The following is a 25,308-nucleotide window of genomic DNA, read 5'->3' as shown; positions in this document are numbered from 1 at the left end:
GGGCTTCGAAATGCGACCATAATTGCGGAAAAATTTGTGATAATAGCCTGTGAGACCCAAAAATCCTCTCAGGCTCTTCAAGGTCTTAGGTTGAGGCCAATCTTGCATTGCCTGGATATTTTTGGGGTCCACCTTGACACCTTCACACCCCATAATGTGGCCCAAATACTCAACTTCTTCCATGCCAAAAGAACATTTGGACATCTTAACAAATAATTTATGCTTGTGGAGCAGTTTCAAGAGGATATCTACATGCTGAAGATGTGTGGCCCAAGTGAAACTATAGATGAGGATGTCATCGAAGAAGACAAGGACAAATTTCCTGAGATATGGTTTGAGAAGGTGGTTCATAAGGCTCTGAAAAGTAGATGGGGCGTTACAAAGACCGAATGGCATGATCAGGAACTCATAATGGCCTTCATGAGTTCTGAAAGCAGTCTTTGGAATGTCATCTTCCTTCATGCGAATTTGGTGGTAGCCTGAGCGAAGATCCAACTTAGTGAAGAATTGAGCCCCATTGAGTTCATCCAGCAAATCATCAACAACTGGGATGGGAAATTTATCTTTGACTGTCAACTTATTGAGGGCCCTGAAGTCTAGACACATCCGCCATTCCCCATCTTTCTTGAGCACCATGACCACCGGTGATGAATAAGGACTAATTCTGGGATGAATGACACCTGCTTCCAAAAGTTCCTTGATTATTTTTTCTATTTCATTCTTTTGGGTGAACGGATATCTTATGGGCGCACATTTGGTGGTTGGGCCTTTGGAACCAAGGTGATGCTATGATCATGTTCCCCTCGCGAGGGTGGAAGCTCATGAGGCTTGCCAAAGACTGGCAGATGGTTATATAAAATCTGTTGCATCTCAGGATGAATCGACAGAGAATTGGGTTCGACGGCTTGGATGGCATTAAATTGAGCTATAACTCCATGATGGCCCTTTTTTAGCAATTTTTCCAAAACTCCTAATGGAGTTTTACTCCTTGCTTAGGAATACTACAGTAGCTGAGTCTGCAAAATGTCAATGCTGCCAAAAGTCCTGCGAAAATCACGCCCCAGTATAGGAACCCCACACAACTACTCAGATCTGGTGGATCTGAGAGATCTGAATGGCTGATCGGATAGCTCTGAGCGGCGACATCGATTGCTGCTACGGATCTGATGGATCAGAAAGGCTGGTCTGCTAACTCGGAACTGCGGGACTGATGTCTGCTGCTGCTGCAACCCCACTTGCGAGATCTGATCTGGCAGAGATTATGCGTGATCCCGAGATAGAAAAGGGAACTATGGTCTCGAGGAGTGTCAGGTGCTACAGATCACAATATACATAAGGGTCTGATAGTAGTACTCGACCCAATGTTTCAGGGCTCTAACTAAGGAGGATCAACCGTACAACCCGACTACCCTATCGTACGAGCTAGTAATCTCTCCGAGTACTGTTCTCAGTGTACTGTAGAAGCAAGATGGCCGATGGTTTATCTATGGCGAGGTTTCAAAGGAGCTAGGGGGCTTTTGATATACCCAGAGGGTACTTGGAAGACAGTCCGTGCGCGGTTCTGTCTAATGCGCTACTATTCGAAGGGGTACCCACATGGGTTACAAGGGAGTCCAACAAGCGTGACCACCTCTTGTATTTCCTGCGTGCATGCCTCCCCAAATCCGCAGGTTTATGCGCTTAATGACACATCCTGTGGTTTAAAGACGCTGAAACACGTCTCCAGCCAAAAAAAAAAAATTACTAAGAAATGGAGATCCCACCGGCCCTGGAAAGAGCTCTGATACCACTTGTTATGCTCTTAACCTGCAAGACGATACCAGAATACAGAATATGTGAAGAAATATACCCAGAACATAGAATAGTGAGAAACAACAGCAAGTATTTTATTATTCAGAAAGCAATGTTCACTTGCCTCTTTGAGGGGGCAACCTCCAATAGAGCAGAGTTCGATTACAAAATAAGACACAATGCTCCTCGCAGTGAGTCTCTATCCTTTATATATGACTCATACATGCAATACCATGGATCAATACCATGGTTCTTATTAATACCATCTATCTAATACCATGGCCCATTTGCAACTAACTGTGGTCCTGTCATTAATTGCGGGTTAACCACTTACAATTATTAATATGGGCTTTATTGACTCCTTACTTAACTATAACTATGACTCGATCCTACTACATAAATAAGGGGGTTAGGGTGGGACCCTAACACAAAGGAACAGGATGATGGACAACTTTGTCCAAATCCTTTGGCGGGTGCCCAACAGTGATGCATCTTCATCCAACAGTCACTTCGGAGGTGCCATCCTCTTCATGATACAAGAGAACTTTGATATCATTATATTTGAAGGTCAAATAGATGCAAATGTTATAGATAAATGGTTGAATCTGTTGGAGGGTTATTTTTCAGTCCATAGTTTCTCTGATAGGGAGAAGATTACTTTTTCACTGCTTATGACCACTCCCCATGTCAAGGATTGGTGGGAAATTTACTATGATAAAAGGGTCAAGGAACCCTCTCTGTTCACAACCGCACCCACTTGGAACCCTTTCTATGGCACTGTCAAGGAATAATATTACTGCGAGCTATGAAGAAAAATACATACGAGGGACTATACTACAACAACAAAGGGACCAATATGTGCATGACTTCACAAATATTTTTCATACTCTATGCACAAATATTGGTATCAAAGACTCCAAGTAGCATTTGGTGCTCAAGTACCATCACTGTCTGCACATTCAGGAAGAAATGGAGTTCTTGGACATCTCCTTGCTTGGTGCAACATATCGATATGCTGCGAAGATTGAACAAAAAATTAAATAGAAGAAGTGAGACATTGGATTTGCAAATTCGAAGTAGCGAAAATGTGCCCCAAAACCATAGAAAAAAGAACAAAGGAAAGGTGGGGTGACCCAAGACAACCCATCAAATTTGTAAGCAAAGAACAACACTAAAAGGTGAAGAAGGACATATGGAAGTAATGTGAGTTCCATAAGAGCCCCACTCATAACACAAGTGAGTGTCAAGCCAAGTAGTCACTAGTGGCCGAGCTAAAGGCTTTAGAGTCAGATGCATGTTCTGACTCAGAGTCAGACCCTGACAAGGAGAATGGAAAAGGGAATAAAATTATTTATACAAAGCCCCACGCCACCATTGCCACCACCAAGGTTTATAAGATTGAGCCTGAAGACCTAGAGGAAGGGGAGAATCTCTTCCACTCACAAATGTGGGTGAAGAGGTCGTCATTGCAGTTCATTGTCAATAAAAAGAGACAAAAGAACCTCACCTCACTAGAATTCGTTAAGTAGTTGGTCCTGTCGACCACACCACACTTGCAACCATACACCTTCGAGTGGCTCCACCAAAGATGAGATCTCTACGTCAGCCAACAATGTCACCTTCCCTACAACATCAAACCCTTCACAGATGAGGTAAAATGAGATATTTCTCGTCTTGAAGTTTTTTATGTATTATTAGTCCAACCATTCTTGTGGAAGCATCATTCTATGTATGAGTCCACGCCTCACAATGTTATTATTAATTTGGGTAAAAAGTTGTACATGATACCTTAGGTAGCTCTGCCTACCACCATCTCTTTGCTCTCTTCTAAGCAATGCAGTAAGGTCATCTCCCACACTGGGATTTTTTTTTATTTCTAGTTCCCTCTCAAAGTAAGTGGAAGATCATGGCCACATCCATGACCCCTGGGAAGGTTTCCTTTACCCAACGGAAGAAGGTGGATAAGGTCATGTAAGAATACATGGTGTTCTTCTCCTCACCCATAGGGGTCCCTTTTCACTGTCAAGTGAAGCATTCGATCGATCTGATTCCTAGAACACCTTTGCCCAATGGGTCGATATATTGCCATTCCAGATCAAGCGAAATATCCAAGAATTGTTGCAAAAAGCACACATCTAACCAAGTTCCTCACCTTATCGGAGCCCTATTGTGCTTGTACAAAAGAAAGATGGGACCTGGAGGCTCTCAATTGATTATCGAGCACTAAACAAAATCACTGTCAGGGACATGTACCCAATCCCATATATTGTTGACCTTTTGGACCAACTGAAGGGGGACACATATTTTAACAAGATTTATTTGAAGTCTAGCTATCACCAGGTTCTAGTAGAGCCCACAGATGTATAGAAAGCCACATTCAAATCCAAGGAAGGCCTTTTTGAATGGTTGGTCATGCCTTTTGGGTTGACAAATGCCATTTTTAGTTTTATGAGGCTGATGGATGACATATTGTGGCCATTCACCAACTTCTTCGTGGTTTTTTATCTGGAAAACATCATGATCTTCAACCAGAGTTGGGAAGAGCACTTGCAACACATTTGATAGGTCCTTCTAACCCTGATACGTCACAAACTACGTGCCAACTTGGAGAAATGCAACTTTGGCATGAGCCAGATCCAATATCTGGGTTACATCATAGATAAGCAAGGTGTGCATGTGGAATAGGATAAAATCCAAGTCATTCGTGATTGGCCAACCCCGACCACTCTAACAGAGCTTCACAACTTTTTGGGCCTTTCCAATTTTTATCAGAGGTTCGTGTTGGGATTCTCCCATATCACTTGGCCTTTGAGTTAGATTACCAAGGGTAGAGTGAAAGAAAAGTTTTCTTGTTCCAAGTCCCAACTGAAGGCATTCATTGAGTTGAAGCACTGCCTCTGCTCTGCACCTATACTCACATTTCCAGACTTGCTATAACCATTTGAAATTGAAACAAATGCTCCAGACTATGTTATTGGTGTGGTCCTCACCCAACACGAGCATCTGATGGCCTATCATAGTGAGATATTTTATGATACAATCCGGAATTACCCCACTTATCATAAAGATAGGTATTCTATCATGTAGGCTTATCAACAATGGAAACATTGCATTCTGGGGAAGGAGACATACATCCACACATATCACCAACCTCTTCAGTTTATACAAACACAAGGGAAGTTGTAGAACGATCGCCATCAAAAGTGGTATACATATATGCAAGAATTCCACTTGAACGTTAAATGTAAAAAGGGAAGCACAAATCATGTTACATATTGCCTCAGTTGGCGCCCAATTGCATCACTTATTATTGTTCTCAAATATTGTGGCCACAAGACTTATGGATGGACGCATTTTTACAAAAATGATCCAAAGTTAGCCACTATGTACTAGATGCTATTGGATGGTAAGAAAGTTCTAGATTTCCACCTCTAGGATGCACTATTATGCTACTTGGGCCACCTTTGTGTTCCTTCAAGCGAGCGTGCCAAGCTGATTTGGGAGGCACACAACAACCGAGTCGCATGACACTTTGGTAAGGAGAAAACAATGGTTGTACTACATAAGTATTTTTATTGGTCAAAACTCGGATAGGACATTGGAAAATATATCAAATCCTGCACTACTTGTGCCATCGCCAAGCCAACCATCAAGAAGTAAGGCCTGTACACTCCTATGCCTACTCCTAGCCAACCTTGGGAATCCATCTCCATGGACTATCTATCTAGCCTCTCTTATATCAATCATGGTAATGACTGTGTATTTGTGGTTGTGGATAAATTTTTTAAGATGACTATATTGGTGGCCTACAAGAAGAGTATCATAGTAGAGGACACTACCAGAATCTTCTTTGAACGAGTGTGCGTACATTTTGATATCCTGTAGACCATTATATCAGATCGGGATAATAGGTTCCTGAGCACATTCTGGTCGATCCTCTAGAAACTATTGGACACCAAGCTCACCAAGTCGACTGCATTCCATCCTCAAACTGATGGCCAGACATAGGTCATCAACATGATGATAATGCACATACTCCGCATGTACAACTCCAAGCATCTACAAACCTAGGATGAGATCCTTTCCTATGTGCAACACAACTATATAATAAATCTATCCATAGCTCGACTGGTCACAGTCCCTTTCAAGTGGGTTTGGGATTTCAACCATTGTGTCCAATTGATGTTGCCATGCCTTATGCGACTACACAGACAAAATCCACACATGTATTGTTTGAGGCTGATAAAGAAACAAGGTTTAGTGAATGCATCTAGCACATCCTACAGTAGGCTCATGACATCTTGGAGAAGTCCAATGCCATGTACAAGCAATGACATGATACACATTAGGTGTCACATAGGTTTCAGGTGGGCGAAAAAGTTTAGTTGCATTTGCAAAAAAAACACCTTGTTGGAGCCCCTCGAAATATTCGAACACTACGATACGGGCATTACACCATCACCAAGGGTATGGGTGATAATTATTTTCAGCTCAACATTCCCCCATTCCTTGGCCCGCACCTAGTATTAAATGTGGACTACCTTCGACCAAACTTTCCATCATTTTTCAGCACATCAAACATTGCAGAAAAGCTAACACTAACAAAGCTCAACCCAAATTACATGGAATAGGCCACAACTGATAGGATTATGGCCACACAGATTAGGACCACTTGCCAACAGAATATCCAACTATATCAGCTTGTCAAAGCTGGCTAACTCCTGCACCAAGGCAAGTGGGTCACTAGGGACCAAGTTCAACAGAAGTTTCCCCATCTCATGGAGACACTCAACGCAATGGGGACCATTTCTTTTTAAGGGGGGAGGACTAATCCAGGTGGATATTGGTGGCCACCCACCTATTCCACTTGGACCCCCATTTTTGTTTCTTTCAGTTCCCTTAATTGTAGCACAACTTACTATTTCTAGCAATTTTTCAGTGCATAAACTTCTAGAGTTGTTTTGAGGGCCTAAAAGACGTTTTTTTTGGGAAAACGAAGAGACTAGCAAAGTGCTAGTAAAAATTATCTTTTTTTCTACCTCCTCTTAGAGATATTTCAAAACAAGCTCTTATGATAGTCAAACATATATCATATGCAAAAGTTACAACCTCGAGAAGTTGGCGTTCCAACTAACCCTAACGAGGTCCACAAGTTTTTGGCGCTTCATCTCCTAGGGTTAGGTTTTTGCATGTTTAGGGTTTCCCATTGTTTCTTAATCATAAAAAGGCCTCCGAGCCTCATTATAAGACAATTAAGAAGGCATGTAACCACCACATCTCTTCTCAGAGATAAGCTACCATTGCCCGAACTAGTTTATTTTCATTCTGCATGTAACGATTTTTCAGTACTTTGTTATTAATGAATTAAAGTATTGTTTTCATTGTAGCTATGTATTTTTGGTTATATCTGTATTTCACTTCATTCTTGCATACATCCATATTAGATGCCATAGTACAAATAGTCTCAGCTCACTTTTAGGAGAAGAGAGTCCACATCAAGGGAAGGTTCATTAGTGGATAAGCTACTGATGGCTAAAGATATCACCTCTCCATGTGGTTCATCAATGAGTTAAGTATTAGAGCTTCAGCCCCAAGGTAACTCCTGGTGGTTCATCAACCCTCAAAAGCACATAAGTGTCTCTTCCCATTCCAGTAGGTTCATGAATCCACAAGATTCCATTGGGTTCTTTAGATTTCAGGCAAGCCATTTCTCTCTAAAAAAATTTCACTCAACAAGTCTCCCTCTGAGTGTTCCTCATGTAGTTCACCTTCTCTAGAGCTCGATCCTTATGGTCTTAACCATTTTTCTCTATTTTTTCACCTCTGCCTTGGAGGAAATTTTCTTCTAGTGTTTACTACTATGCCCTCTCTTCCATTGTGTGTGAATGAGAGAAATCAGAGTGCATTCTCTCCTACTGTGAATATGTACATGTGTATTGAAAGAATGTCCTCTCCCCTTTTTCCCACTCACTTCCTTTCATTCTTCCTAATAGACAAACCGACTGTCCTTTTCTAAGGCTCCACATAGTCAACCCCTTTGACAATGTAACCCATTCTTGTTATTTCATGTTTGTCTGATTAACTTGTTAAGATACTTAAAGAAACATGGTAATGTACACTACTTTTCAATTAAATTTATTGCCTCTCAGCCAACCAAAAATGATATTTTAAACAACAATTCCCTCAAGCAATCTCCTTCCTCAATCAATCCAGAATCCGTGTCCCTTTCTCTCAACCTTTTTTAATGATCAAAATTATTTACATTGAAGAAATACTAACTAGGGGATGCCACAATTAGGAAAATGGGTGCTCAAAGATGCATGCTAGAGCTGAGAGCACGACTACTAGATATATGGATCTCACCCCCCGCCAACTAGTTCAAAAGGAAGTCACCCAAGTAGAGAGGGAATTATAGGATGAGAGGTGCACTCTCATGAACACAAAAGTTCTGACAAAGGTGGCAGATTGGGCTCCAGATGCAGGGCATACTAGAGGCTGCTAAAATCAATATATGTACATTGTATACATCTATTGGCATTTAAAATTTCTCCCATGTAGAGTACTTATTGACATAAATGAAATCAAGGACATCCTCCTGACCTTGAATCAAATGTATAGGCATAAGATACCAATGTATCAAAAGCTTAGACGTCTTGAGACGCACATGGACATTCCTCCTAATCCTGACTGCTCCCAAGGAAGCAACAAGGAGCACATCCCAGTTGAAGCCATTAGTCCTGATAAATATATCTGAATGTATTTCAATTACTTTGTTTTCAACATTTTTATCGTTGAGTTTTGTAGTTTTCTCCTTAAAAATGGCTTTGGAAGTCTAGTAACTAATCATAACATTTTGGTTTTTAGACTTTTGATCAACAACCTCTCCCTCTCTTTTGTGATTTTGAAACAACTAAAATTCTATATCAAACTAGTAACAAAACAAAACAAACTTCATAAAACATAAATATAAACTTTTATTTAAATAAATGATTTTTTTATCCAAAAATAAATAACTTTTATACTCTAATTATTTATAAAATATAAAAATGATATTCCTTTTCGCTTCAAAAAAATTAGCAACATATACGAATATAAAAATCAATTAGATATGAATATAAAAATAAATTAGATACAAATATAAAAATCTATTAGATAAAATAAGAATGGATGTACATTAATTTTTTTAGATTTTTCACCCAAAAAAGTTAACAATATATACAAATATAATAATGGATTGAGAAAATTAAATTTGATGAGATTTTGTTAGATACGAATATAAAAATAAATTAGATATAAATATAAAAATCTATTAGATACAATAAGAATGGATATACATTAATTTTTTTAGATTTTCATCTAAAAAAAAGTTAACAATATATACAACTAGCAATTGCACCAAATGTTGCAAAGGAAACGCCATAAGGCGATAACATATAGCACTAATTTATGCTTCTTTGACAATGACTGGAAGAAATAAAAATATCAACAAAAGGAAAGGACCATGCTACAATGAAATGTTACTGCAATATTGCTTCCTTGAGCCTTACAAATCATGATGCCTATGTTAAGTTAAAGACCTTGTCTGATTATGCCAACATGAATGCCTCATAAATAATATCGTATTTCTCTTTACCACTTATCTCCCTGGTTTCTGCCATGTTCTTGTTTTAATCCAACAAACTCTACTCAAGAAAATTTAAGAGATCATTCAACAACATTTAAACCATTTTATCTTGATCTATAAGCACCACAATGAAAATACTGCTTCTTTTTTACATCAAAAGACCACATCTCACCTTGGCTTTAAAATAATGGCTCCAAAATTTATATAACCTACTCGTTTATCTGTCTGGTAAAAACATGAAAGAGTTATTATGTGTTGCAATCAGATTGAAAATTGATCCAGTAAATCACAGGTGACAATACAAAGATGCTAAACCATGAAACTGGTTCCGCTTGTTTAATCTACAGAACCCAAGTAAGGTCGAAAAAAACAAAAGAGGAATATAAGAATCAAATAAGAAAAAATACTAAAGTGTTAAAATTCAGCACAAAAGTATATGAAAGAAAAAGCAAACCACATGAAGTTTTTCTCAAACAGTGTGTTTCTCGCTGACTAACAACACTTCATACAAACCCTGTGCATATCTTATGTTATCAAGGTTGCTTGCACTAGATTAACTAAGCTAAGTTTCTAGATTTTATCTTCAACATAGAGAATGCTTGAGATGTTGATCTGGCACTACTTTCATGGTAATGAACATACAAAATGGGTGTCAATTTCTAACCCCTCTGTAATCACTATTTTGCTACAGGTTTCCATGTAAGCAGATCCACATAAGCATATGACTAGTGTCAAAAATATAAGAGATCAACTTATTACTGGCTGTGAATCACTCCATATAGTATCTTACACATTTTTATTAGAACCATATTAGAACTGGTGGAACCATTAATCTAACCAGTTTGGAGGAAAAACCAATCCAATCGATTGTCTTGATCTAACCAGTTTTGTATAGAATCATTTGGTTCTCTATGACATCTTACAACATTGAGGTCTTTCCAGAACCTTACTCTTTCGTATTGTAAGGTGGCAAGTTCAAATATGGTAATGACCCAATTCCCTGAGGCCTCCAGCTAGAAGATCACTTTATGGTCTTTCAAAACATATGAAATTGAATCACAGTCACTATGACATGAATTTGGGTTAGACAACAATCTACATGAAGCATGAATGAGGCAACAACCAACAACATGTTCCATTTTTGACAATATCTCCAATCAATAACATAAATGTAAGAAATAATGTATAAATTATAACTTTGAACTACAACATGACAAATAGATGATTCCATTTGAAAGCAAGATATTCAAATCATAAATTTAATTTTAGTCATGAAAGCATTTCCATGCATCTTGTAATGAAATTTGAATTCTAAAATACAACTCAATATAACAATTGCAAGTTCCAAATGAACTCTTAAATGATGAATGATCCAGATTTAAACAGGAATGCAAAAAATTATAGATATAACCACAAATACAAAGATGCAGTAGAAATAACACTTCATTTCATTAAAATCAAATACTGAAATATGCTTACAAACATAATAGAAATAAGACTAGCTCGAGCGATGGTAGCTTATCTCTGAGAAGAGATGTGGCTGCTACATGCCTCTAAACTGTGTTACAATGAGGCTCAAAGCCCTATTTATTATTGAGAAACAATGGAAAACACTAAACATCCAAAAATCCTGAGCCTAGGAGATGAAGCGCCAAACTATGGGCCTCGTTTGGGTAAATTGGTACATCAACTTCTCGGGGTCGTAACTTTGGCATACGATCTTTGTTTGACGTGCACAATACCTCGTTAGAAATATCTATCCAATTTTTCCCAAAAAAAGTCGTTTAGGGCCTCAAAATGGCTCCAAAAGTTCAGGAGCCAAAAAACTGCCAAAAATAGTAAATTGTGCTACAAATAAGGAAACTGAAAGAAACAATGGCGGGGGTCCAAGTGGAATAGGTGGGTGGCCACAAATATCCACCTGGATCATTCCTGGCCCCTTAGGAAGTAATGGTTCCCATTGCGTTGAATTCCTCCATGAGATGAGGAAACTTCTATGGAACTTGGTCTCTAGTGAGCCACTTGCCTTGGTGAAGGAGTTGGCCTGCTTTGACAACTCGATATAGTTGGATCCTTTGTTGTCGAGTGTTCTTGATATGCATGTCCATGATCTGATCAGTTGTGTATTTTTCCATGCAATCCGGATTTAACTCTGTAGGTGTGAGCTGTTTTGCAATGTATGAAGCGTCTAGCAATGGTGGGAAGTATGGTCGAAGGCGGTTCACATTGCACAATAGGTGCAGGCCAAGGAATGGGAGAATGTTGAGCTCAAATGCATTGTCTCCCACAACCTTGGTAATGGTGTAAGGACCATATCGGAGTGGTCTGAGTTTCCGATAGGCTTTGGTAAGGCGTTCCTTCTGCAAATGCAACCAGGCTTTGTCACCCACCTAAAACATGTGTGGCACCCGACGTTGATCATGTCACCGCTTGTAATTGGCATTTTATTTCTCCAGAATGTCATGGAACTGTTGGCAGATATGTTGGATGTTCTCAATGAAGTTATTTACCTTATCGGCTTCGGACTAGACATGAGCCAAATCTGCCTGAGAAGATGCAAATGGTATGGCCACATTAATGGGACATAGTGGCTGGAATCCCAAGCCCACCTCAAAAGGGTTGTGGCCAGTCGAGATGTGGAGAGCCCAATTATAGTTGTGCTGGACATAGGGGAGGCTCGCATCCCATGTGCGTGGGTTCTTTGAGTATTACATGCGCAGAATGTGTACGATCATCTTGCTGACAACCTCTTTCTGGCCATCAGTTTCGGGATGGAAAGATGTGGACTTAGTGAGCTTGGTGTCTAGCATCGACTAGAGAATGGACCAAAATGTATTGAGGAACTTGCTGTCCCAATCTGAGATGATCAACTGTGGGATCCCAAAGTGTACCCACACTCGTTCAAAGAAGAGTTTAGCGGTGGCTTCTGCTATGATATTCTTCTTGAAGGCAGCCATAATGGCCATCTTTGAGAATTTGTCGATGACCACAAAAACACAGTCGCTTCCATGCTTAGTAGAAGGAAGGCCCAACATGTAATCCATGGAGATGGATTTCCAAGGTTGACTAGGGGTAGGCAATGGAGTATAGAGGCCGTGATTCTTGATGGTCGGCTGTGCAATGGCACAGGCAGTGCAGGATCTGATGTACTTCCTAACATCATGTCAAAGATTCAGTCAATAGAAATTCTTCTACAATAATACCACCATTTTCTTGACCCCGAAATTCCCAGTGGCCCGACTGTAGTGCACTTCCAAAATCATCTTGGCACGTTCACTTGAAGGAACACAAAGGTGTCCAAGGTGGCATAACAGGGCATCCTGGAGGTGAAAATCTGGAACTTGTTGACCCTCCAAGAGCATCTGGTACGTGTGGCTGAATTCTGGGTTGCTTTTGTAGAGAAGTGGCCAATCAGAAGTCTCGTGCCCACAAGAGTTGAGTACCGTGGTTAATGCCATGATCGGTGGTCAACTGAGGCAGTCTGCAACATTATTGGTGTTGCCCTTTTGATACTTGATATTCAAATGGAATTGTTGCAGGTATGTGGACCACTTCTGATATCGATATTTCTACAACTTCCCTTGCGTTGGTATGAATAGCAGGGGTCGGTGGTCTGTCTGGATGACCGTTTCCTTCCCCAAAATGTAATGCTTTCATTGTCGACAGGATGACACAATGGAATACATCTCTTTGTCATAAGTGGGATACTTCTGGAATGTGTCTGAAAGTGTCTCATTGTGATATGCCACTAGATGCCCCTGTTGAGTAAGGACTGCCCCAATAGCATAGTCATAGGCATCTATCTCGATCTCAAATGGTTGTTGCACGTCTGGTAATGTGAGCACTAGACCAGAGCAGAGGTGATGTTTCAACTCTGCAAATGCCTTATGTTGAGATTCAGACCAAAAGAATTTTTCTTTTGCTCCTCCTTTGGTGACATGACTCAAGGATCAAGTGATATGAGAGAATCCCAACATGAACTTGCAGTAGAAATTGGTAAGACCTCGAAAGTTGCGGAGCTCTGTCAGAGTGGTTGGGGCTAGTCAATCCCAAATAACTTGGATCTTGGCTCGATCCACATGCATGCCCCGTTCATTAATAATGTATCCCAGATACTGAACTTGGGTCATGCCAAAAGTGCATTTCTCCAAATTGGCACACAACTTGTCTTGCCACATTTTTTGGAGAACCTGTCAGATGTGGTGGAGGTGCTCTTCCCACTCTAGCTGAAGATCGGGATGTCATCCAAGTATACCACTACAAATGAGTTGGTGAATGGCTGCAACAATTCATCCATAAGCCTCATGAAGGTTGCAAGAGCATTCGTCAACCCGAAAGGCATAACCAACCATTCGAAAAGGCCCTCCTTGGCTTTGAAGGCAGTCTTCCACACATCAGAGGGTTCGATTTGTACCTGGTGATATTTGGACTTCAAGTCGTTCTTGTTGAAATATTTTGCCCCATTGAATTGGTCTAGTGTTAGGTTGTATTATATTCTTTCCATAAATAGCTATCCTAGTTAACCGGGAGGTTAGAGGGGGGGCGGAGCCCCCTCTTTGTTGTGTCGATTTCGCAGCGGGGGGGTCACAGGGGGTTTAAGGGGGGCAGTTAGCCCCCACTCTACGGGGTTCGGGGCAGCGCCATGGGGAATTTTTTTCTTTGGACCCTATATTAGGTGGGCGTGCCTACCTATGGTTTTGTGCATGGTTTTCACACAAGGTTTTGGTCGTGATGGTTTTCGGTCCATGGTATTGGATGCTTCGACATGTATATATATGTATTGTAACATTGAAAGGAACATAATGAAAAATCAATCTGCTAGTCCCGGTTTTGGAATCCAAGGGAAAATTTCTGTGTATATTTGTTTTATGAGTTATGCTCTCGCTATTGTTTATTTTCTGTGTTTTAGAATTCGTATGCAGGTAATTTTTGTACGGGGTTAAAAACTACATTTGGTATCAGAGCTGTTTTGGCTTCAAGGGGACGCCTTTATTACTGAGGGGTTTCGCTTGGGCCTTTGGTAGACCTTGTTCAGTGGGAGATCTGCGGGATCGATTCTGGTGGTGAAAGAAGATGGCAAGAAGTGGAAAGATAAAGATCAAGAAATTTAATAGTCATAGTTTTGAGTTATGGAAACTCAATATGGAGGATTTATTGGTAGATAAAGATCAATGGACCATGGTAGATTTGGGTACTAAACCAAAGGGAGTGTCCAATGAAGAATGGAAGAAGTTGGATCGAAAGGAAAAGAGAACAATACGATTGTGTGTCTCAGATTCAGTATTGTTGAATGTATCAGGGGAAGCTATGGCTAAGGATTTATGGGACAAGTTAGGGACTTTGTACCAATCTAAGTCTCTGGTGAATAAAATGTTCCTATGGAAAAAGCTGTATAACTTGAGGATGAAATATGGAGAATCGGTGATCGATCATATGAACGTATTTAACACTGTGGTAAGTCAGTTATTATCTGTTGATATTAAAATTTCAAATGAAGATAAGTGCATCAGTTTGTTGTGTTCTCTACCAGATTTGTGGGATAGTTTGGTTATTGAAATAGGTAGTAATGCAACTGCTTTGCAGTTTGATGAAATAGTCTCATCCTTACTGATGGAGGAGATGAGACGAAAAAATATGGAGAGCCAGAATGGTGATTCCTTGTATGTACGAGGAAGGTCCCGTAACATAAACAAAAATAAGTCATCGATTTGGAGATCTAAATCTAGAGGGAGATCCAAATCTCCAGGAAAACCTATAAAGGTATGCTGGAAATGCGGAACGGAATGGAACTACAAAAGGGACTGTGAATATAAAGCTCCTGACAAAGGAAAGGGATCTGATGATGCTCCTTCTTCAGAGGCGAAAACCACCTCAGATGAAGGTGGGTATGTGTACTTGGCTTCTTTAAGTACATGTGTAGATCATGAGGCATGATTGATTGACTCAGGTGCATCCTTTCACTTCACTCACCATAGAGAGTGGTTCTGCGAGTATGAGAAATATGATGATGGTGATGTCTTCTTGGGGGATGAAAAGAAGGCTAAAATCATTGGTCGTGGAAAAGTTAAGTTGAATTTGCAAGGTGGAAGGATTAGAACACTTACATGTGTTCTGCATATTCTTGCATTGGCCAGAAATCTGGTTTCTGTAAGCAAGTTGGATGATGCAGGTGTAAAAACAGTGTTCGAGAAGGATACCTGCAAGATGGTTTGGGAGCACTGGTATTGATGTGGGTAGTTCGGATTGGAACTTTGTACAAGCTGCAAGGTAGCACTGTCGTTGATGGGTGCAACAATTCTGTGGTTCCTGAAAGTGGATCATAAAATCTAGTGGTCTCTGGAGAAAAGACCATGCTATGGCATCAAAAGATTGGACATATTGGAGAGAAGGGCCTTCGAATACTTCATGGTAAAGGTAACGGTGGGGTGGGGGGTTTAACCTTGTGACCTCTGTCTACCCAACATAGTGCACCACTGTTACGCTAACAGGTTCCCTTGGAAATTTCTACCCACAAACTTTATAATAAACCTTCATTTGCTTAGTGCGCCAAAAAGAGGAGGCAGGAGTGAGCACAGATTTCTATGCAGGGGGAATCCTGAGCAATGCAGAGACAGGGCCGGAACCATGCTCTGAGCAATTTTTCCAGGGGGCCAAATTTTCATTTTGTTAGTTTTCAACAAATTTTATATGGTTTCAGCATTTATTGACACCACGAACTCATCGGTGTTCTCTGTTTCTCCATCATAGATCTACAATTTTCGAGCTTATTCAATTTTGGAGGTATAAGGTCGTCATTTCGACTTTTTATCTACTTTAATTTTTTTGTCATCTAATGAAAACAGGGCCTCCCCACTAATTTGAGTAGGGGCTAGAGACATAGTCCCTCCTGGACGAACTCCGATATCAATCCCATGTCTTCTATGCATGACTTGCTATTCTTCTCTTCCTCTTCTTTTACACACTTGTAATTTCTTGGTTAAATGCAAGCTTAATATGTAATTATTTAATGCATCACAAGGAAAATATTTTGGGGATCAAGTGGTATCAGAGCTGGTCCTTGTAAATGTGAATTGCATGTTTGTATGCTAACAAGAAACAGGCTCCGAAGAGGCAAAGGGAAACTAAAGTCTTTTGATCCCGAAGCAGGGCGTGCACATTGAAGAGGAGCATGGCAGATGAAGAGGCTCATTATGAAGAGGAGTTCAATTTCCACAAAATCTTCTATACAATGGCAAAAAATGTCGGTCAATTGCTTTCAAGGCTAAAGAAAGCAGAAGGGAAAAAGGCAGAAGAACAAGGTTCAGTGCATGGAAATGGTGGAGGAGAACCCCGTCCTTCTCCTTCCACGAGTGAAAGTTCTTCTTCCTCTCATCACCATCATCATAGAAATTCAAGGGGTGCATCTAAGAAACCTTTCTTTAAATTATATGTCAAATTTTATCTTCCCATGTATAACGGTGAAAGTACCGCAGGAAAGCTTAGTAACTGGATTAGGCAGATTGAGATCTACTGCAGGATTCAACAAATTGAAGAGGATGAGGCAAAGATTCAGTTGGCCTCTCTTCGGCTGAGTGGCACCGCTCTCGTCTAGTGGGAGAGCAAATTGCAAAGTAGTAAGAGTGTGGGTAATCTTCTTTCCTCATGGCCTAGTTTCATTTTTGCATTAAAAGAACAATTTTATCCCTTGGGTTATAAGCAAAAAGCCTTAATGGATTGGCAATACTTAAGGCAAGGCAGAGGTTAGGATGTTCAGAGCTTTACTGAGGAGTTTAGAAAACAAGCACTTAATTTGGGCATTGCACTTGACTCACCTGAAGTAGTAACTAAGTATATTGGATCATTACATAGTTACATTAGACATTCATTATTATTGTTTGAACCTACTACCATTGACTCGGCCAGTGTAAAGGCCATTCATCTGGAAAACAGGGGAACACATGGATGAGATGACCACCCAAAGAGAACCGCAACAGCCAAGAGAAGGGGAGAAAAGCCCTCTTGTACACATTGTGAGAAAGAGGGGCATGACGAAGAAAATTGCTGGAAGCTGCACCCTGAGCTGAGACCTGAAAGGAATGATAGAAAGGGGAAGCAGAAGGCCACCACCACTGTGCAACAAAACCAAGATTCTGAGTTAAAGGAAGATGAGAAGGTCATAGCTGCGGGATTTGCATGAGGTAGGCCCATTGAATTGGGGTTCTATTTTGACAATGGAACGAAGTTTTCAGACCTTGGGATCGCGACAAGAGGACCCACATATTTAGGGTATGATTCTGGCAATGAATCAAGGATTTCAACAGACATAACGAATAGGGCACTCTCCGCAGCAGGACTCCAAGAACTCAAGGAGATCAACCACCGCATCCAAGTAGAGAATGCTGAGCTAAGGAAGCTTCTACAGGAGGCAAGGGAAGATAAACAAAGGTTACTACGCCAGTTGCAAGCCAAGGATAAGGCCTTAGAAAAGTGACAACACAGTTATGTGGAGGTAAAAAATGATTCTCCGACTTCATATGATTTTCATGATGATGAATTCGCCGCTTTTGAAAAAAATACTACAGGGATTGGATCCAAACTATTGAAGAAGATTGGGTATCAGGGAAAGGGCCTTAGAATCAAAGGCGAAGGCATTGTAAACCCCATCAAAGTCGAGGAATTGCCGCGCTGTCCAGGACTCGGATATGCCAGAAAGGGAGTGGGAAAAAGCCCCAATACAACTAGTAACCAGCCAACAACAGATGATGAAACTCCTTCCTCACAGTCCAATGATAGTGAGGTCTCCATGAACACTTATCGAAGGAACACCAGGGGAAAGCGCCCCAAGGCAGCCCTGAAATTTTGGAGGAAAAAGAATCATTGTAGTCATTGCAACAAAGAGGGACACCAACAAACCACGTGTCCGATGCTCCATGCTCTGGAAACATCGCTAGAGGAGTCGAAAGGTGAACATGTTCAACAAATGAATCCACCCCATTCACGGTGGTCTGCTTTATTAAGTTGGTTTTTTTTAAGGTAGTAGCTTGTTATGGCCACCATTGTAAATCATATGTTGCAAGTAAATGTAAAAGTGATGGTGTGTTTCCCATCACTTCAAAATGCAATGATGATATTTTGGCCTTTCTTTATTAGTAGTTGAGGTATTGATTACTTTTTATGTAATCCTTGGCCAAGGAGTGTGTGCTATAAACTCTTGGCAAGGAAGGGTTGTTAAGTCATGTGTGGTGTGCATGATTGCAAAGAATGTACCAGTTTCGTGTGCAGGTGATTGAAAGTGTGGATTGAAAAGGACACAAACAGTGTGCTAAGTGTAAATGCTTTTGGGGTCCAAAATCTCCTCAGTGGGGAGGATTGATCCAGGTGGCTCCAGACACAGGCAGAAGTCCAAGAGGACTCAGAAAGGGTCAAAAATCAAAGTGTTTGGATTGTACTCGAACTAGGTTCATGTTGAATATCTCGTCACCGTGATCATTGTGGTGCGAACAATTCGTCAAATTGAGTCCGTATGCGAAAGTTAAGAGCAGTCAAAGTTTAGGGTTGACTTGGGTGACTGCACAGGTTTAAGGAGGCAACAAGTTGGACAAAACCCGACCACCGGATTTCGGCCAACCTGGGATAGATTCTGGGCAAATTTGTGGCCTACTTAAAGTGACTCCTTTGGTCAACTTTCTGAATTTTGGAAAATGACTATTATGTTTTTAAAATATATATATATATATATATATATATATATATATATATATATATATATATATATATATATATATATTAGTTGGGTGGCAAGGCATGACCCCTGCCACCCCCATCGGACCAACCATATATATATTTAAAAATCAAAATTTAACAACCTCCGCCCCAAAACAATAATACACCCAAACATCACAGTTACCAAAACCGCCTCCGTATAAAGGGGTCAACACGCCAAATTAAAGTGCAGTTAAAAACAACATTAAAATCCACGCCAAATTTATGTAACGGTAGGGCGGGGGGTTCGACCTTGTGACCTTTCCCCGCCCAATATAGTGCACCACCGTTACACCAACAGGTTCCCTTGGAAATTTCTGCCCACAAAATTTATAATAAGCCTTCATTTGCTTAGTGCGCCAAAAAGAGAAGGCAGGAGCAGGCACAAATTTCTATGCAGGTGGAACCTTGAGTAGTGCAGAGAGGGGGTCAGAACCATGATCTGAGCAATTTCTCCAGGGGGCCAGATTTTCACTTTGTCAGTTTTCGACAAATTTTATATGGTTTCAGCATTTCTCGAACCCACGAACTCAATGGTGCTATCTGTTTCTCCATAAGAGATCTACAATTTTCGGCCTTCTTCAATTTTGGAGGTATAAAGTCGTCATTTTGACTTTTTATGTACTTTCATTATTTTTTCATCTAATGAAAACAGGGCCTCCCCACTAATTCGAGCAGGGCCCAGAGACGTAGTCCCTCCTGGATGAACTCTGATATCAATCCTGTGTCTTCTATGCGCGACTTGCTATTCTTCTCTTCCTCTTCTTTTACACACTTGTAATTTCATGGTTAAATGCAAGCTTAATATGTAATTCTCTAATGCATCACAAGGAAAAAAAATTTGGGATCACTATGTATCATTTATAGATGACTTATCAAGGAATACATGGATATATTTCCTTAAGAAGAAATTCGAAGTCTTTGACAGGTTTAAAGAATTTAAGGCTCTCGTGGAAAATCAGACAACGAAGAAGATAAAGGTGTTGAGGACAGATAACGATGGAGAGTTTTGCAAGAAGGAATTTGAAGAATTCTATAAGAAGTGTGGTATGGCACAGAATAAGACTACTCCATACACACCTGAGCAAAATGGAGTTGTAGAAAGAATGAACAAGACGTTGATGGAAAGGGCAAGCAACATGCTCAATGGTGCCAGGTTAGGACAGGAATTCTGGGCAGAGGTGGTGGAGACTGCATGTTACCTGGTCAACAGATCACCTTCATCAACGTTGGAGGATAAGACTCCACAAGAGATATGGACTGGTAAGAAACCCTCTCTTTCACATCTGAGGGCATTTGGATGTCATGCATATGTACATGTTCCAAAGGAGAAAAGAACAAATTTGGATAGTAAATATGAAAAGTGCATCTTTATTGGGTATAAGGATGGTTTAAAGGGTTATGAGCTTTGGAACCCAGTAACAAGGAGGGTTGTGTACAACCAAGATGTGGTGTTCAGAGAGGTGAAATATGTTATTAAACATGAAGTCCAACCAAAGGAACCTGATAAGATAGAGTTTGAGCTTAAGGAGGAAGAATCACACTCTACAACAAAAGAGGAATTAAAAGATGAAGAGCCACAAACTCCGGTTGTGAGAAGATCAGTTCGAGAAAGAAGGAAGCCAGAAAGGTATAGTCCATCTGCTTTTTGTTCAAATTTTGCTTTATCTATTACTAATGATGATCCCATAACTGTGAAGGAAGTAGTAGATTCAGAGGATGGCAAAATCTGGAAAGAGGCCATGGTTGATGAAATGGCACCTTTGCACAAAAATGAGGCTTGGGATTTGGTGGAGTTGTCGGGTGGAAGGAAACCCATTGGTAGCAAATGGGTGTTCAAGAAGAAGATAAATGCATAAGGAAAGGTGGAGAAATACAAAGCATGGTTGGTAGAAAAAGGTTATTCCCAGGTATCGGTAATTGATTTTGGTGATATTTTTTCTCCTGTTGCCAAGGTAGCTTCTATTAGATTACTTTTATTTGTTGCTGCTGCTTTTGATTTTGAGGTAGAATAGATGGATGTGAAGACATCATTTCTTCATGGGGATCTGGAAGAAGAGATCTACATGAAGAAACCTAAAGGCTTTGTGGTGAAGGGTAAGAAAGAACCGGTATGCAAGTTAAATAAGTCTCTGAATGGGTTAAAATAGTCACAAGGATGTGGTATCAGAAATTCGATACATTTATACGGGGACTTGGCTTCACTATAAGCAAAGTAGATCACTATGTATATTTTAAATTAATTGGTGACCGTGTTATTTATCTGGTCTTGTATGTGGATGATATGTTACTGGTTGGAAATGAAAAAGAAATTATCCAAGATTTGAAGACCCAATTGTCCTCCAAATTCGACATGAAATATCTTGGTGCTGCAAACTATATTTTGGGCATGGAAATTAAAAGAGATCGGGCAAAGAGGAAGATTTGGTTAAACCAGAGGAAGTATGTCGAGACAATACTTCAGAGGTTTAATATGCAAGATAGTAAACCGGTGAAGGTTCCGATTCCTGTAGGTGTAAATTTATCTGCTGAACAGTGTCCCAAGACACAAGAAGAGGAAGAGGACATGTCCCATGTTCCATATGCAAGTGCATTTGGTAGCTTGATGTATGCGATGGTCTATACTAGACCAGACATTGCACATGCAGTGGGAGTATTGAGCAGGTTTCTGTCAAAACCAAGGAAGGAGCATTGGACAACAATGAAGCGGGTCTTCAGGTATTTGCATGGCACTAATGATTTTGGTTTGTGCTACCAAGGAAGACCAAGATTGGACAAAGTTTTGGATATTCATGGCTTTGTTGATGCAAACTGGGCTAGAGATCTAGATCAGAGAAGATCTACAAGTGGGTATGTGTTTAACCTGTTTGGAGGTGCAATCAGTTGGATGAGTAAGAAACAATCTGTAGTGGCATTATCAACTAGAAAGGCAGAATACATGGTAGCCACTCATGTAAGCAAGGAAGAAGTCTGGTTGCAGAGATTGTGTTCAAGTACGGGGTTAGTACAGGGAGCTATAAGGATAGACTGTGACAACCAAAGTGCAATTTTCTTGGCAAAGAACCATGCTTATCAATCAAAGACAAAGCACATTGATGTTCAGTATCACTTTGTGAGGGATATGATACAAGACAAAAAGGTGTTGCTTGTAAAGGTGGGCACTTTGAAGAATACTGCAGATGCATTGACAAAATCTGTGAGCTTTGATAATTTCTCTTGGTGTAGAGAAACAATGGGCGTTGCAGGGCTGGATAAATGACTATCTCTCATGTGGAAAGAAAAAAACAACTGGGAGAATGTTGGGTTGTGTTATATTCTTTCCATGACTAGCTATCCTAGTTAACCAGGGGGTTAGAGGGGTTGGAGCCCCCACTTCATTGCGCAGCGGGGGGGTCATAGGGGATTTGAGGGGGGCGGTTAGCCCCCCCTCTACGGGTCTGGGGCAGCGCCCCGGGTTTTTTTTTTTTTTTGGACCCTATATTAGGTGGGCGGACCTACCCATGGTTTTGTGCATGGTTTTTGCACATGGTTTTGGGCATGATGGTTTTCGTTCCATGGTATTGGATGCTTCAACATGTATATATATGTATTGTAACATTGAAAGGAACATAATGAAAAATCAATATGGTAGTCCCGGTTTTGGGATCCAGGGGAAAATCTCTGTGTATATTTGTTTGAAGTGTTATGCTCTCGCTATTGTTTATTTTCTGTGTTTTAGAATTTGTATGCAGGTAATTTCTGTACGGGGTCAAAACCTACATCTAGAAGGTCATCATTCCATGGGATCGGTAGTTATTCCAGACAGTGATCTTGTTCAGCGCCCGATACTCAATACAAAGTCTCCAAGTCCCATCCTTCTTCCATACCAACACAATCGGGCTCCCACAGGGTGATGAACTCAGCCAGATGTGACCTTTCTGCAACAACTCACGAATCTGCCTCGTGATTTCGTCGTTCTCTAGAACGAAGCGCCGATAGATTAGTCCATTGGGAAATGGTGAACCTGGGGTCAAATTTATGGAGTGCTTGACCTAATAGTGTAGAGGCACCCCTGCGAGGGAGGTGAAGATGTCCTCGTACTCCTCCAAGACCTTGTCCATCTGTTTTTGTCATGAGGAGGGGCCCTGTCTGGAGGTCTTGGCCACCGTCTTCTTCTTTCCTTGAGGGTGTATCATCAGGAAAACGAATTTTCTAGTTTTGAAAATGAGCTTAATGCATTGTTTTGCAGTAACCAAAGAGATGGAGGTAGGCGATGCTACCTCTGGTATTCTTTACAACTTATTTCCCAAAGTAGCAATAACAACACGAGGCCTTGACTCATACACAACATGTCACTTCCACAAGTATGGTTGGCCTAATAATACATCACAAATATCAAGGGGAGCAACGTCACATAATACCTCATCCGTGAAGTGCTTGATAATGTATGGAAGGCGACATTGCTAGCTAACGCGAAGATCTCGTCCTTGGTGAAGTGACCTGATGGTGTACGGTTGTGGGTGTGTTGTGGTCGGTAAGCCTAGCCACTTCACGACCTTTGCCGAAATGAGGTTCTTTTGGCTCCTGTTGTCGAAAATGAATTGTAGCGTGGAACCCTTTACCCACATCTGGGAGTGGAAGAGGCGCTCCTCCTCCTCTGGATCTTCAGGTTCCTCCTTCTGGATCTTCGTGGTGGCAACTGTGGCGTTGGGCTCTGCATCGATAATCTGATTCCCTTTGTCATTCCCCTTGTCAGGTTCTGACTCATAGTTAAAACATGCATCTGATTCCAAAGCCTTCAACTCAGCCACCAGCGACTGCTTGGCCCGACACTCACTTGTGTTGTGAGTGGAGCTCTTATGGAACTCACACTACTTTCCCGTGTCCTTCTTCCGCTTCACAGTGTTGTTATTTGGCTGCGGCTTTAGCCGGTTGTCCTGGGCTGCCCCGCCTTGGCTTTGTCATTTGTTATGCGATTTGGGGGCACCTTTCCCTTTCTTTAGATCTATAGATACAAAGTCTCACTTCTTCTGTTTAGACTTTTGCTCTATCTTGATGACGTATCAGTATGCCGTGTCGAGCGAGGAGATGTCCAGGAACTCCATCTTGTCCTGGATGTACCTGTGTAGGAAACCACAGTACTTGAGTACCAAATGTTTCTCAGAATACTTGATACCCAACTTCATACGAAGGGTATGAAAAACATTGGTAAACTCCAACACATCTTGGTCCCTTCCCTGCCCCAACGTTGTCCACTTTATGTATTTATCCTCATTGATCCCTACAGTGTAGTACTGCTCTTTGATGGCATCCCGAAATGAGTTCCAAGTGGGTGCAGCTGAAAACAATGAGGTCGTACTTTCATCCTTTTGCTCACAGTAGGTTTCCCACCAGTCCTTGATGTGGGGGTTGGCTTTGACAAGAGAAAGTGTAATCTTCTCTCAGCTGGAAAAATTAAGAAAAGAAAAATATCCTTCTAGTAGATTTAACCATTTATCTACAACATCTACATCTATTTGGCCCTCAAATATGGGAATGTCAAATTTTACTTGTTCCTTAAAAGGAGTGGAGCCTCTAGAGTGGCTGCTGGATGTGGATGCACCTTCGATGGGCAACCATTGAAGGATATGGGAAAAGTTATCCATCATTGCGTTCCTTTGTTTCTTGAGGGCCTCATCAAGCAATATTATGATAGGATTTCCTACCCCCTCGTGTTTATTTTCTTCCCCCATCGGCGACCGTCGTGGTTTGCGAGGCTAATCTTGCAAAGGTTCAACTAGATCTAGCCCTAACTCCTTATATCCTGACCTCATTGCGGACATGCAAAAAAAAACAGAGAAAGAGCAGACTGCTCGGATACCACTGATCCAGATTTAAACACAAATGCAACAAATTACAAATATAACCATAAACACAAATATGTAGTAGAAATAACACTTCATTTCATTAATATCAAATACTTAAAGATGCTTACAAACAAAATAGAAATAAGGCAAGCTTGGGCAATGGTAGCTTATCTCTGGGAAGAGATGTGGCGGCTACATGCCATTGAAGTGTTTTATAATGAGGCTCAAAGGATATTTATTACTGAGAAACAATGGAAAACTCTAAACATCCAAAAACCTAACCCTAGGAGATAAAGTGCCAAACTATTAGCGTCGTTTGGGTAAATC

This window comes from Pinus tabuliformis, chromosome 2_2, assembly GCF_031772625.1.
Source record: "Pinus tabuliformis cultivar Carrire ecotype Pingquan chromosome 2_2, CPIR1, whole genome shotgun sequence".
Taxonomy (NCBI): Eukaryota; Viridiplantae; Streptophyta; class Pinopsida; order Pinales; family Pinaceae; genus Pinus; species Pinus tabuliformis.
This window is presented reverse-complemented; position numbering follows the sequence as displayed.